Below are 14,457 nucleotides of genomic sequence, written 5' to 3' on the forward strand. Positions count from 1 at the left end.
AACATCCTAGACTTTTTTTTATATCAATTGGTCTCAGATTAGGGAGTTTCTTGGCCCTGAATATCCTCTCCTCATCCCAGAAAGACATGGCAGGAAGGTGAAGGAGCTGATGAGTAGCTCTATTGAATTTAACCACATGCCAGCACCATTCTTAGTACTGTGCATGCATTGCATAGGTTCCCCTTTTATATATAGAGAGAGAAATTGAAGCAAATATTAGAGAACTTGCATCTAGAAAGTAGCAGAAGTAAGGTTTCAGCCCTGGAGTCCAGGCTCCAACATCCAATGTGCGGCAATGCCTAGTTATACTGCCACACTGTACCATGGACATCTGTATTCCATCTTTGTGAAGGCAGGCATTTTAAACAGAATCATAATACCAGTAATATACTTTTTGTCAAGCGAGCACTATAAGAGCAAATATCATTAGGCCGTTTTAATTTATTATTGAATTTTCTATTCAGCGCAGTTAATTGCTTACTTTTTATGTTTACTTTATTGAAATTGTATTCATCAGGATCATTTTTATCTTAACTGTGCTCTGAACATCAAATTTATTGGTCAGTCATTTTGTCTATATCAAATGTGACTGACTGTAAATCTCACTCACAGGGACTTTTCTTTTATGGTTATTGTAATAGAGTTTCAGTATACCCACATTTAATTTACATGAATTCAATCAGCTTGGCCAAAAGTTAAAATAAATCTAAGTGTTTCAGTGATTTCCCAAACCCACTCCCAGGGGATTATGAAACACTAAGAGGCTTTTTATCTGGTGAGGTGAGTGTTAGTGATTTCTCCAGGAGGCACTGAAGGAATTCACGGAAGAGGGGTGCGGATGAGAAGCAGCTTATTAGCACCATCTCAAACAATGTTCTTATAATTTATAATTTTTATAAAGTATCATTCATAGGGATAATTATAATTTACTGTACAGTGGAGAAAACAAATAATACCTTAACCCAGCAGAGAAAGTTAGCATCAAGAATTAAGGATAAACGCACACGATGTGCCTGCAGGTATGATACGCTAAAGGAGGTAAAGCTATACTTACTTAGTGATCCAGCCTAAAATATCATTAACCCGAGTCATAGATAAAGAAGCATTGGGTGAACCAAAGGGAAGGACCAATATAAAACAAGTGGCCTGTAGTCTTCAAAAATACCAAGGTCAGGAAAGAAAAAAAAAAAAAGACAAAGGAACTCTTCCAGATTAAATAAGAATGAAGAACATGAGAACTAAGTGCAGAATGTACACTGAAGAAAATTTGCTATGAATGATATTATTGGGATAATTGATGAAACTGGAATATATATATATATATATATATATATATGATATAAGATCAGTGAAGCAATATTAAATTTCCTGAATTTGATAGCTAGACTGTAGTTTGGTAAGAAAATACCCTTGGGAAATATACACTAAAATATTAAGGGATAAAAGAAATGATTTATGCTATCTACTCTCAAATGGATCAGCAAAAAGGTGAGTGTATGTGTGTGCATATGTGTGTGTATGTATGTGTGTGTGTGTGTGTGTGTGTGTGTGTACAGTGAGAAAATTTTAAAAAGACAAAATACTTAAAAGCCATGAATCTATGTAAAAGATGTATAGCTATTTTGTATACTTTCATAAAACTTTTTCAGTTGGAACTCATTTCAAGATCAAGTTTTTTTTAAATAAAAGAATTACTGGAAGGCCTTTGAGAAACACTGACCAAAATTGGGAAAATTGCTAAAATCTAATGTAGAAAATGATGATAATACTAGAGCCAGCAATTTGGAATTTCCACAAAATTGTGAAAGTGTTTCAAAAACCCTCAAATTATTTGCTTGGTGATTATGGTCCTTCTATGGAATTGCAGGTTGTGTATATTATCCAGTTATACATACATATTAGTTAGTGTACAGAGATATCTACCAAGTACCTTGTACTCTATATTTATGGGCAATTTAGGGATTTTCCAGGGTGATTTTTACTATATGCAATTTTCAACTTAATTTTGGACCTTAAAACTAGTTTTTAAAATGGTTCCCAATGTAGTTCTAGAAAGTTCAGTTTTCCTGGGTCAATTTTTGCAGATCTACATTTTTAAGGATGCAGTTTACACCATTTTAGAACATATTGATTTTTCCTTCTGGCCACAGTGTGCTAGATATTATCCGTTTCCTCTTCTCTAGTGGCTGCATCAAGAGCTCTCACACCCCCTGGTTTCCAGGTGGATGTGGACAAAGTGAGTCCTCAGCAGGAGAAGGCAGGTGAGATCCAAGCCACAGGGGCTGTCTTTATCTCCAGACCTACCCCCTACCCGTCTAGTAAAGGCTGCATTCCTCTCTGGAGGTCACAACTCCTGGTGGGTGGCCATTTCCTGTATCTACAACTTTGCTCCAGTTTCCAGGAACTGCTCTCTCAAATGCTGGCTTTGGAAAGCATTAAGAGAATAATTTGTTGATAAGATACAGCTGGATGTTTTTGCTTATCACAGGCAGGCAGATCATTATTACTGAGTCTTAGCAGCATCTTGCAGAAGGGCGTGCGGAAGTAGGATGTATTTGAGGTTTGGTGTGGGGGTTGGTTTAAGGTAGATTTTTCAACGTCAGGTCTTGCTTAAAATGGAAAAAGAAAGAGCTCATAATAGAATAGTTTAGGATTGAAGAATATAGCAAGTCAGGGAGTTTCAGATGCATTAAAGAATACTTATTTGGTTTTTGTTTGTTTTCAGTACTGGAGATTGAACCCAGGGGCATTCTGCCTCTGAGCGATGGGTCCAGCTCTATTTCATTCTTTTAAAACAGGTTCTCACTAAGTTGCTGAGGACCTCGCTAAGTTGTTGACGCTGTCCTCAAATCTTTGAACCTACTGTCTCAGACTCCAAGTACTGGAATTAAAGGTATGCCCACCATAGCCCAACTAATAAATAATTTGCTTGATCAGTTTGGTTGAGTTGTCTGGTATCCTGAGAAGGTAACACTCAAATGAGGATCAGTTAGAGAATATGGTTCAATGGTTCTAAGAAGAATAGATTTGCAGAAAGATTTTTAAATAAGCAGCATAGTTATTTGAACCCATACATTCCTAGGAAAGAGTTGTTTGCAATAGCATCATCGTGTATATATATAGATTGTGCAAGAGTTTTGTTGTTAGTTCCCACTATTCTAGGCCTAGTTATGGTTGTATCTTCCCTCTGTTATAGCCACAGGATGCTTCTCCATCTGGGGCTGGTTTTCGTCAACTATGTACATAATCTCTTCATTAAACTACTCAGTTGTTCATTTGAACATGCTGTCTGTTTCTTATTGGGAAGCTAACTGATAGAGATAATTGTTTGAGTTATATACACATTTGTTCATATATATATTTAGCAGTGCTCACAGAATTGCTCTGTTGCCTGTTAATCAGTGTCATTGCTAGTCCAATTCAACATCATATGTATGGTATCATCACAAAGGGAAGTGACTAGCACAGAGTAGAAGTTTGTGTTTTGTGCCTGATCTATTGACCGCTGCCTACAGAAGTGGTCCAGTTCTCAGTCTCTCGTGCTCATCCTGGCAGAGGACAGGAGACACTTGAGTTGCTCTAGGAACTTAGCACTGGCAGGGTTGAGCTCTGCCCTTTTGCCCTGGTTCTGAAATCTGCAGTTCTTTTTATTTCTCTCTGGTCTTCACTGCCATAAGATAACCAAGCTAGAAACTCAAAATTGCTTTGTTCTTGCCAGTCCCAGCTACCAAGAACTGGAGACTTGAACATAAGTTCTGACTGACTACAAGGACACCTACTAGCTGATTCTTCTCTGGTTCTTCTGATCTCTCTGGATTTTTACTACCACCCTTGAATCCCACGTCCTCTAGCCACCTCCCTGTGTGTGCACAAGTGTTTGTCTTTAACCCCAGTACCACTATTTACTCACACTAACTCCTTTATTGCTTAACCATTAGTGAGATATCTGCCCCCTAGGTATTCGATAGAGAAATGCCAAGTCCCCCAGAACCTACTCATAAAAGCTTAAAAGAAATGGAATCTTTTATAGAAAAAGAGCATAGAAATAAGTGCTCATCTAAATACATTTCCTAAATATTTTTCTGGCCTTTCTCCTCCCTACTAAGATTACCATCATCTTTAATGCACATATCTTACAAAAACCCACCAAGTGCTGTATTGAATTATTTAGTATGATTTAGCATGGCTGCTTGTTCTGCTTTCCTCCTGTTTGGAATGAAATAAAGGAAAGGACATGAGGCAGACACAGAGGAGCACAATTACAGGCAAGTCACACCAGGTTTCATTCATTGTTCTTTGCTTTTATGCCAGGAATTATTTCAGTTTAGTTATAATGTGTAGATGATGGTTATTTCAACTCAATACAAATATAACACCTCTTAGTATTTTCAGAGATAAAAGTGAACTCCACACAAAAGCCCATGTCATGTGCAATTGTGCTGGCACTGGGGAAAAAAAGAGGGGACATATCTTCCTAAAAGACAAGTTATGAATGCTCAATATGGATATGCAGGCCGGAAATATGAAGCTCTGGGGTTTTCTATTTGACTGTCCTTGGAAACAGGCCAGTACAGGAAAACGGAGTCAACCCCATGGGCTTCCCCTGCGATGCCTCACAATGGCATGGCCTAGCTGAGAATATGTGTTCAATTTTTATTTCACAAATGACGCATTACTCAACATGGTAGCATAACTAAAAGCTTTGGCTTTCAAGTTAGACAGGCCTGGATGTGAATTCTAGCTCTTATATTCACTAAATCTTTGAAAATTAATTCATCTCATTAAAACTTGATCACCCCAACTGGAAATGGGAAAAATATTAGCTTCGTGGGGATTATGTGAAATAGTGCATGAATCACATAAAATATGATGTCCAGTGTATGCTAAGCTCATTTGAAGTTGATGTTTTAATACTGGCCTTGCTTTGGGGAATGGCCAGTTTTCACATTCAACCCTATTATCTTTATTCAGCTAAAACACCCAAATTAATAATTGCTAGCTTCTTTCTGCCTGACAGATTCTGATATTCAGAAACCCATGAGGGAAGTACCACCAGTGAATCATACTTGCTCTGTCTGAAGTCAAATTTATATTCTACCCAGTGGGAAATCTTCCTCTTGAATTACTGATTACTATAAAGTTGGAAACAATAGCAAAAATTATGAATTTGACTTGATCCTATTACAAATTAAGGAAATTGTAAAACAGAATCAAAGAATAATGCATTGTAATTATCTCGACATTTTATCCTCATCTATTTATCTATCTTTATATATAATTAAGTTTATACATATATTTACTTATATAAATGAATATATCTGATCATTACTATTGGTCATAATATATGTTGTGATTGTAATCTCTAATAAGTGAAGAAAAAATTGGTGAAAAGCTTTGCAAACAGACAATTTAGAAAACAATATTGACCAATATTTAAATTTAAAATTCTTCTTCAATATCTTACAATTCAGTTATTAAAATGAATTTTAAAAAATTTTTAAAAATCTTATATATATTAACTTTTTAGAAATAGAGTTGTTGCTTTTACTTTATATATAATAATGCAGAGACAGGAAAGTTAAGAGTTAATTTTCTTACTAAATAAATTTACTAAAGGATTATGTACAAAGATACTCTGAGATTTCGGACCTAAAACACTGAACAACCCAGACAGAGTCTCTTTCTAATAAGTCTTTTCCCCAATAGGTTGATAGATATATTTTTAGTTGGAAAATAATAATTTTGTGTAATTGTGATGTGCAATTTAATGTTTTGACCTGTATGTACTATGGAAACATTCATCACACTAATGAACTTATCTGTCATCTGACCAATTTATTTATTCTTTCTTGTGGTAAGAACATTAAAGGTCTATTCAACTTACCCATAGATCTTTTGTCCCATTAAGTTCTTACATTCTCCTGCATTTTGGCAGTATTAGGAGTCACAGTCTGAGAAGGGACTACTTCAAATTCAGCGCCTGACGAGGTGAAAGTAGCACAGACACAACGGAAGCCAGAGATCAGCCCAACAGCTCTGAAAGAAGAGCATCGTAAGGAGAGGGGAGGGGCCAGCAAGCACCAAGGCCCTGGGCCAGAGCATGTTTGGTGTGATCAGAAAACAGCAACTATCAGCCAGGGCGAAAGTAGCCAGGATCCCCACCATGCAGGGTCTCATAGGAAAGGCTTTTGAATCTTTACTGCAGATCTTCTCAAACGTCTCTTGGCTCGTAAGTGGTAGATCTAGGGCACAACTTTTGAATCCTCAAGTTCAGAATCACACAAAGAGGACTTGCCCTGGATGGCTTCTTTAAAAACCATGACAAAGTGCCACCAATATTCCTCCTGGATTGCACTAGCATCCAGGATAAGTAGGATAGGATCTGTCTGGCCCTGACTCTCCTACAAAATTATCCCCAGTTCTGAGGCAGTCTTCTCTCTCTTTTTACTCAAACTCTGAAAATGTGAGCACAATGTCTTGCAGAGGATGAGGGGAGGCCCCACATTCCTGCACTCTCTGCTTTAGCCACCTGTCAAGGTTCAGTTCTAATGGATCTCTGCCACTACGTGTGATGTAAAATGAGCCACTTAGCTGTCTTTGCTTTTCTCTTTCTGCAACATGAAGACACGGATGCTACTGACATTTTCAAAGGCTGTGATCAGAAACATATGCTAACAAGTGTGTATGATCACTTTTCCAGAAAAAAAATATGTTAACAATATTCATTAAGTAACTTCATGTTTCCAGCCTGCACTAAGCACCATGGAACACAAAAGGAAGTAAAATGTCCTGGCTTGGATCATCCAGGACTCAGAATTGTCTCCTCAAGTGACAAGTAGAGTATAAGGTCCTTGAATTTTAGAGATAGGCCACAGTGATTGTTGCCACACACCTTAGGATCAATGTCCTCATGGGTCCTAAGAATCGGTTAATATCCAACAGTGTTTTAGGCATCTCTGAATTAAGAGGAAGCCCCAGTTCTCCTATCCACTTTCAAGGTATGCAGGTTCTACGTCTATTTGTTTAAATCACATCAGGTTTTAAAAATAGAAAAAATATGCTAAGCTAATTTAGTCTCCTTAAGAAAAGTAGGAATACTTATAGTTAACACAGTTCTGTTTTTCTTTTTCAACAAAGCAGACCAAATGCCTACTTCCTAGTGCTTCCAGAAAGGACCTGATCCATCTCAAACTTTCTCAGTGGCCCAAACAAAGTTCTTATAATTTCATCTTTTTGTGACATTTCTTTGGAATAAGTGTTTTGTGCTCATTGAAGGTCCTTGTTAGACTGCAAACAAGTTGCTAAGGAGTGACCCATTAATTGATGATCATGAATTATGCTAAGCTAATGTTATACAATTATATATCACTCATACCAAAGAGAAAGGATTTAGGATATAAATATCCTAAAGAGAAAGGATTTAGGGTATAAATATGAAAGGTTTAAGAACAAGTGCTAATATTTGGGAAAATAGAAAAAAAAAGTGCTCAGAATCAGAGTCTTTAAAATGTTCATGGATAGATAAGAAGATGTACCTATAATGGAGTTCTCAGAAGTTCAAAGGAATGCGAGGGGGGAGCCCATGAGACCCACTCTGGCAGGTTATCACTTTTTCTAGGGTAGCTCTGGTGCCCAAGGATGAGACTGAACAAGAAGGAGTCTGGCAAGCTGGGCGTGGTGGCGCACACTTGTAATCCCAGCATTTGGGAGGCTGAAACAGGAGAATCGCAGTTCGCGGATAGCCTCGGCTACTTTAGTGAGGCCCTTTGCAACTCAGTGAGACCCTGTTTCAAATAAACAATAAAAAATCAGGCTGAGGGTGTAGCTTGAAGGTAGATGCCCCTGGGTTCCATCCCCAGTACTGAAACAAAAAAACGGGGGTCCGGAGGAAACCATACCTTAATTCCTTCATTGTGTTTGTGAAGAAATCACTATCCTAGACATTTTAGCAACTCACTCAAGACAACTCAGCAGTCAAGGACAGAAGAAAAGTTAGAAATCTAGTTTCCCAATTCCCTCCCCACCTAACTTGCTAAGTAAAGTTTTGTCAAAAGTGGCCGATCTCAAGATTCTTTGGATAAGGTTTTTCTAGGTCCTATCTTGAAAACTCTTTAGTCTTTAAATTAAAAGTTCCTTTACTTGGGCTATTATGAATATTTGCCCAAGAGCAAGCTATTAGACCAGGCTCAGGTTGGGATTAGAATGCAATGAGACTTAAACCCCTGGTAGAAAACATTTCAGAATTCAGAAGTAGAAAAGTTCTTGTGGATCAGAGGTTGGTGCAATACACAGACACATTTCCTCTTTTCTTCCCACACTCTCATCTTAAAAATAATACCAGACGGGACTAGACATCAAAGGCAGCCAGCTGAGACAGGAGGAAGTGACTGTTCAAACAGAGAGGGATTCAGCAAGGTAAGTCCCTAACGAGTAAGCCCTGGTGATAAATGGGGAACAGCCATCACTGAATATATCAGTGTCTCCCACAATATGTGGCTCTAGCCCACAAATATCAGGAAAAGTTTTTGGTCTGATAATGCTGGTGATTACTTCAGTTTTGTTGAAGGAAATTGTTTGATATAAACAGCTAAAAAAGTTTCTCATTCTCCACTTAGTTTTTTTTAAACTCAAAAGAACACAGCAGAATACAATGGAAAAAGAATAGTGCTTGAGTCATATAGATCTTGTTTTTCTTTTCTAATTCCTGGGTTCAGAATTTAAAAAGAGAGAGAAAGCATGAAAAGGAGAAGTATGAAAGGACAAAATACAAATTTTATTTGTCTTATATGTTTATTTAGTGCCTGTACCTTTCAGAGCCAGTGCAGCTTCTTGGTTAAGGGTGTTGTTAAGAAGCCAAGAAGACGGGGACGCAATGCAAATCTATCCTTTATTGGCTGTGTGACCATGAGTTAACGACTAACCTTGCTTCTCTCAAAATAGCTGTTATAAAAGCCAACTTGCGGGTTTGTTATAAGGATTAAAATAAAATAGGCAAAGCACCTAGTACAATGGCTAGCACACAGCAAGCATTCAACAAAAATATACTCTTTTTCCTTCAGGTGTCTTCTCAGGAAAATCAATTATTATATATAAAATAAAAAGTGTTTATTTACTCTAGTCCTCTAAATATTACTTCACCTGGGTTTGGTGATACATATTACACCTGTAATCCCAGCTAGTCAGGAGACTGAGGAAGGGAGATCACAAGTTCAAGACCAGCTGAGGCAACATAGCAAGACTGTCAAAATTAAAAAAAAAAAAAAAAAAGGATGAAAAGGCTGGCAATACAGGTCAGTATTCAAGGCCCTAGATTTAATCCAAAAGGAAGGAAGAAAGAAAGGTCATCTCAACAATTTCAATTTTGAGTCATTTGTACCTTAAAGGTTTCTTGGAGTTTGAAAATATTACTGAGAAGAATAGCACTTGGAGTTTTAAGATATAAAAATTAGAAGGAATTCATTTTAAGTGTGATGAGACAGAAATATGAAATTTCTGCATGGTTAGAGATGTTAAAAATAAAGTCAAAGACAATAGTTTAGAAGAAAAAATTTGTAATGCAAAGACTAATCTTTTTGTTCCACTAAGAGCCACTATTAACCAATAAGAAAAATATGCAAAACAACAGAAAATTAGTCAAAAATCTGATCAAGCAACTTATAAAAGCTGTAGAAATAGTTACTAAACATGAAAAGATACCTCTACTAATAGCAAAAGAAACACAAAGTAAAACAAGGAGCTACTATTTTGTCTAAAATATCAGATTAGCATAATTATATATATTAATAATATCCAGATTGATAAGGTTAAAAGTTAGAGAAAGGCCATATATTTGGAGAAAAATATGGTATTATTTATAAAAACTTAAGCGATTATATTCTGTGATTCAGAAATAAAACTACAGAAGGGATTGTGGACATATTCAATGATAAATGTACAGTGAGGACTGTTGTGATATTATTTGAAATATTAAAATCATTAAAAACAGCTTAAATATGTTATAAGGTGCTTTAGGCAGCAAGTAATGGAAGAAACATTTCAAAGTGGCTAAAAATAAGAAAAATTTATTATCACATATGTCAAAAAATTCATGAGAAAAATATCTTGAGTGTTAGTTAATTTATCAGACCAATGACTCATAAAGAACAATGATTGCTATCGTCTTTTGCCTCTGCTTAGAATATAAACTTTGTTCTCACTGTAATTCCATTCATCAATATATGGTATCACAAATCTAAGGTTTATGATAATGTTGAACAAAAGAAGAATCAATTTTTATTTTTTTCAACCTATGGAAACATACTTTTGCGAAACGTTTTTAGTCTTCCATTTATTTCCCTTTGGCCACAATCCTATCACAGACACATACATACCTAAACAAATGTCAAATGTGGAGAATAGGATTCCTTTATGTGACTTGTGGGGAGCATAGCATAAGAAGAGCAAGGAGATTACTCAAACCATCTGTGAGCAACTTGAGGAAAACAAGAAGAGTACATACGACATTTACATATTCTATGCTTTAATTTTTTAAACTGGGTTTACAGTTAGTTACTTCTGTTGAGTTAGTTTGAGAAGTACATCCAAATAAGAGAGGTTATGCTGTGATAACAAACAGCTCCTGAATCTCAGGCGCTTAATGAAATAACAATACTAGTTTTCTTTCCTCCATATCAACAGTCTTTCATGCAAGTTCCCTGGCTTTCCATTGCAGCCTACTTATAAGCAGAAACATAGAAATTTAGTTTCCAACTAGCCTGTTACCTGACCATTCAAATCCATCAGTGTGACTGCAGAATAGAAAGAGAGATGATCACATAGAGATTTTAAGGTCAGCCTTAGAAGTAGGTTACATTACTTCCATTAACATCTTGTTAGCCAGAAGAGTTGCACAGGACCTACCCTGACTGCCAGAGAGCCCATTTTGTACCTACAGGTAAAGAATAACAAAACTCTGGCTTGCTCATATAGTTTTTCTCGGTCAGAAGGGACTTTAAATGACCTTTATTTTAATTTATTCATATGTCCTTCTATTTAATTTTAGCAGACAACTATTATTACTTTATAAATAATTAAAATAGGAAGGAAAAATCTCTGGTAGTGCTAGATAAGTTGTCTGGTTATAATAATATTTAATTCAACTTTTCTTGACCAGAAATCATCTTTTTTTTCAGTAATGGGGATTTTGCAAAAAAAAATAATATTAGATAGTCATTTGTGAGTTATTAACTCACTGAAGAACACCTAAAGAGTTAAGGATTCAGAATCTAAGTGTGCATAGAAAGTCAAAACATCCTAGTTGGAAGTCTTAGGAACATACAGGGACATATGGAAATTGACCTTTATATTGCTACTTTATATTTGTGGTGGTTTGCAATACTTTTTAAATTTCCCATAATTTTGGTAATAGAACACACAACCTAAATTTTGCAAGTGTGGAATTCAGTGACATCAAAAACATTTGCAATGGTGTGTAGACATCACAATCACCTAGTTCCAGAATTTTTTTTTTATCTCCCCAAATGAAAACCCACACTTATTAAGCAATCACTCTCTATTTATCTCTTCTCAGCCCTTGGCAACTAATAGTTCATGTTATTTCTCTATGTATTTTCTATTCTGGATATTTCATATCAATGTAGTCACACAACATGGGACTTTTTGTGTCTGACTTAGGTGATTTAACTTAGCCATATATGTGATCATGTGCTAGTTATCTGGAACTCATTCTGTTCAGAAAAGAGACTTATTTTAGTCTTCTTAAAATCTTTTTTTCTTCTGTACAAAAAATAAGGTACGGAATAGTTAGAAGGGGTAAACACATAAATAAGTAATTATAATAATGCACGGTAAATTCAATGATAGATATTTGCATGGAGTGTTTAAGAATTTTAAGAAATGCAGTTATCTCAAACTAAACAGCTTGAGAGAGATCAACAGAGGTGATACCAGTTTTTGTATTAATGGATGAAGGCATGTTAATAAAGCAAAGAGGTCTTGGGGATGATAAAGGAATGCCATGTGAGATGGAGAAAATACATTGAAAAATATACCTTGAGACGCTTTATGCAAACCGGCAGCTCAACAGTCTACTAAATAAGTTGTAACTCATGCAAAACTATAGAACATGCAGGATTGGGAGTAAGGCTGGTAAAACTGGAAGAACCCTCTATTTCATTCCCAAAACTGTTGGGGCCAATCTTCAACTCAAATCAGATCTCACCTCTCAAAATCTGCAAGTCACAATTAATTTACACACATTTTAATACTTGAGGATATATTGGATCATAATCTTCTTTATTCATATTTTATATCTGGTTCTGCAGCAAATATTATCTCTTTCAAAGCAGATGCACATAGAAGACATTGCATTAAAACATACGAATGGACCCTCAGAGTCCTTCATTTTCTGCATTTGCCTGCTCCAGGGGTCAATGCCTTCCCCGTACAGGAGCCAAGTTGTCTTTGCTACCTAGAGTTAAACCTGGCACCAAAGGGCAGACTCTTCCCAGGGCCATGTTTGGAATGACTCAGGATATGGGTCATCTACTTCAAATTTGAGCTCTACATGGGGGGAGGGAGGTGAAGGGGAAGTATTCTGGAGTAAATGACCCAATTATGTTACACACATGTATGAATGTGCCATAATGGAACCCCCAATTTTGTATAATTAATATGCACCAATTAAGAAAATATCTGAATTCTTGGGAAAGCGGATTTAGCAAATTGCTTTGGGATCACGTTTACCTTCCCTCCTCCCGACTGCAGAGCCTAGTTTAGTCCAAATCCATGCAGAACTAGGTTTGCATCCACTACTAGACAGGCTCTTCCTGAGGTACCAGCCTCCAGTTCCCTAAACCTCTATCACCAACTTATGCAAAACCAAATCCACATCACATGAATATCAAAATATAAAAAGAAAGGAAATACCACTGCTATAAATACAACTTGTACTGGGACATTTTCATTGTTGTACACATGATGATCCTGGAAAAGCTATTCACAATTAACCCCAATATACATAGTACCCAATTTCTTTGTATGTCATGACTGTGTGTGTGTGTGTGTGTGTGTGTGTGTGTATGTGTGTGTGTATTACTGAAAATGGAACTCAAGGGAATTTTACTTTCAAGCTATACCCCCAACCCTATTCTATTCTTTTGTTTTTATTTTACTTTACATTTTTGTGTATGCGGTGCTGGGGGTGCAACCCAGGGACATTGTACCTCCAAGCCTAGTTGCGAAGGGCCTAACTAAGTAGCTGAGGCTGTCCACAAACCGTGATCCTCTGGTTTCAGCCTCCTGAATGCTAGGATTACAAGCATGTGCCACCACGCCTGACTTGCTCTTTTATTTTGACACAGGGTCTCACTAAGTTGACAAGGCTGGCCACAAAGCTACCATCTTCCTCTCCCAGCTTCCCAAGTACTGGAATGACAAGCGTGTGACACCAAGCCCAGATCTCTGATGACTTTTAATATGAGGGAAATAAAAACAAAAAGATATCAACTCTTTTTGAGTAACAAAGAAGTACAGACAAATCAAATTATTGAAGCAGTGGGGAAAGAGATGGAAGTAATGTGGAATTTCACCACACATACTAGATTCAGGTAGCTCTAGGATATTATTTTCTTTAAAAAAAATATTGAATACGCTTATCTAGAGATCTGAAAAACAGTCACTCTTCTTTGGCCAAAAAAAGCAAATGAAGAATGTTGGATTTCATACCAGTCCATTTCTCTCCACATACAGTGCTAGATAATTAAACATTAAAAATTCCTATCATGTTTTAGTCACTCAGAAAAGATAATGCATAAGAGATGCTGTTCCTTCCAATAGCTTTAAGGAGGAGGAATATGTAAAATGAAACAGCTGGATTTTATATTATTATTAGCAGAAGGAAGAGTCTCAGATCAGTGGCAGTCACATTGATCATAATTATTAGAAATAAAGAGCACAATACTTTGGGCACCACGGTGGGTAAGAGCTTTGGAGAAGGCAGACCAGGGTTCGAATCCACACACTTCTACTCACCTACTTGATCTCAGACAGGTTTCTTAATGTTTTGAAGCAACATTTTCCTGTTTGTAAAATTGAAATAATAGCAGAACCTTTCTCATTGGCTATGGATTTTTCTGTTATTGTATTTAATTACTATTGTGAGAGTTAATTGCTATTTCATAGTATGTTTTTCACTTGTATGTTGTATTGAGTTAGTAGACGACACATACACAATCACACGCAATATCTTGCCCACAGAGGCTCAATAAATGTTTGCTGTTATGATTATATCTTAATGCCACATAGCAAGTTGATTGTTTTTAGTACTGGTTGGTGTTGAATCAAGGGGCATTTACCTCTGAGATATACCCCCAGTCTTGTATAATTTTTTTATTTGGGAACAAGGACTTGTTAAGTTGCTGAGGCTGGCCTCAAATCTACAACCATCCAGTCTCAGCC

This window comes from Muscardinus avellanarius, assembly GCF_963383645.1.
Source record: "Muscardinus avellanarius genome assembly, chromosome: 4".
NCBI lineage: Eukaryota > Metazoa > Chordata > Mammalia > Rodentia > Gliridae > Muscardinus > Muscardinus avellanarius.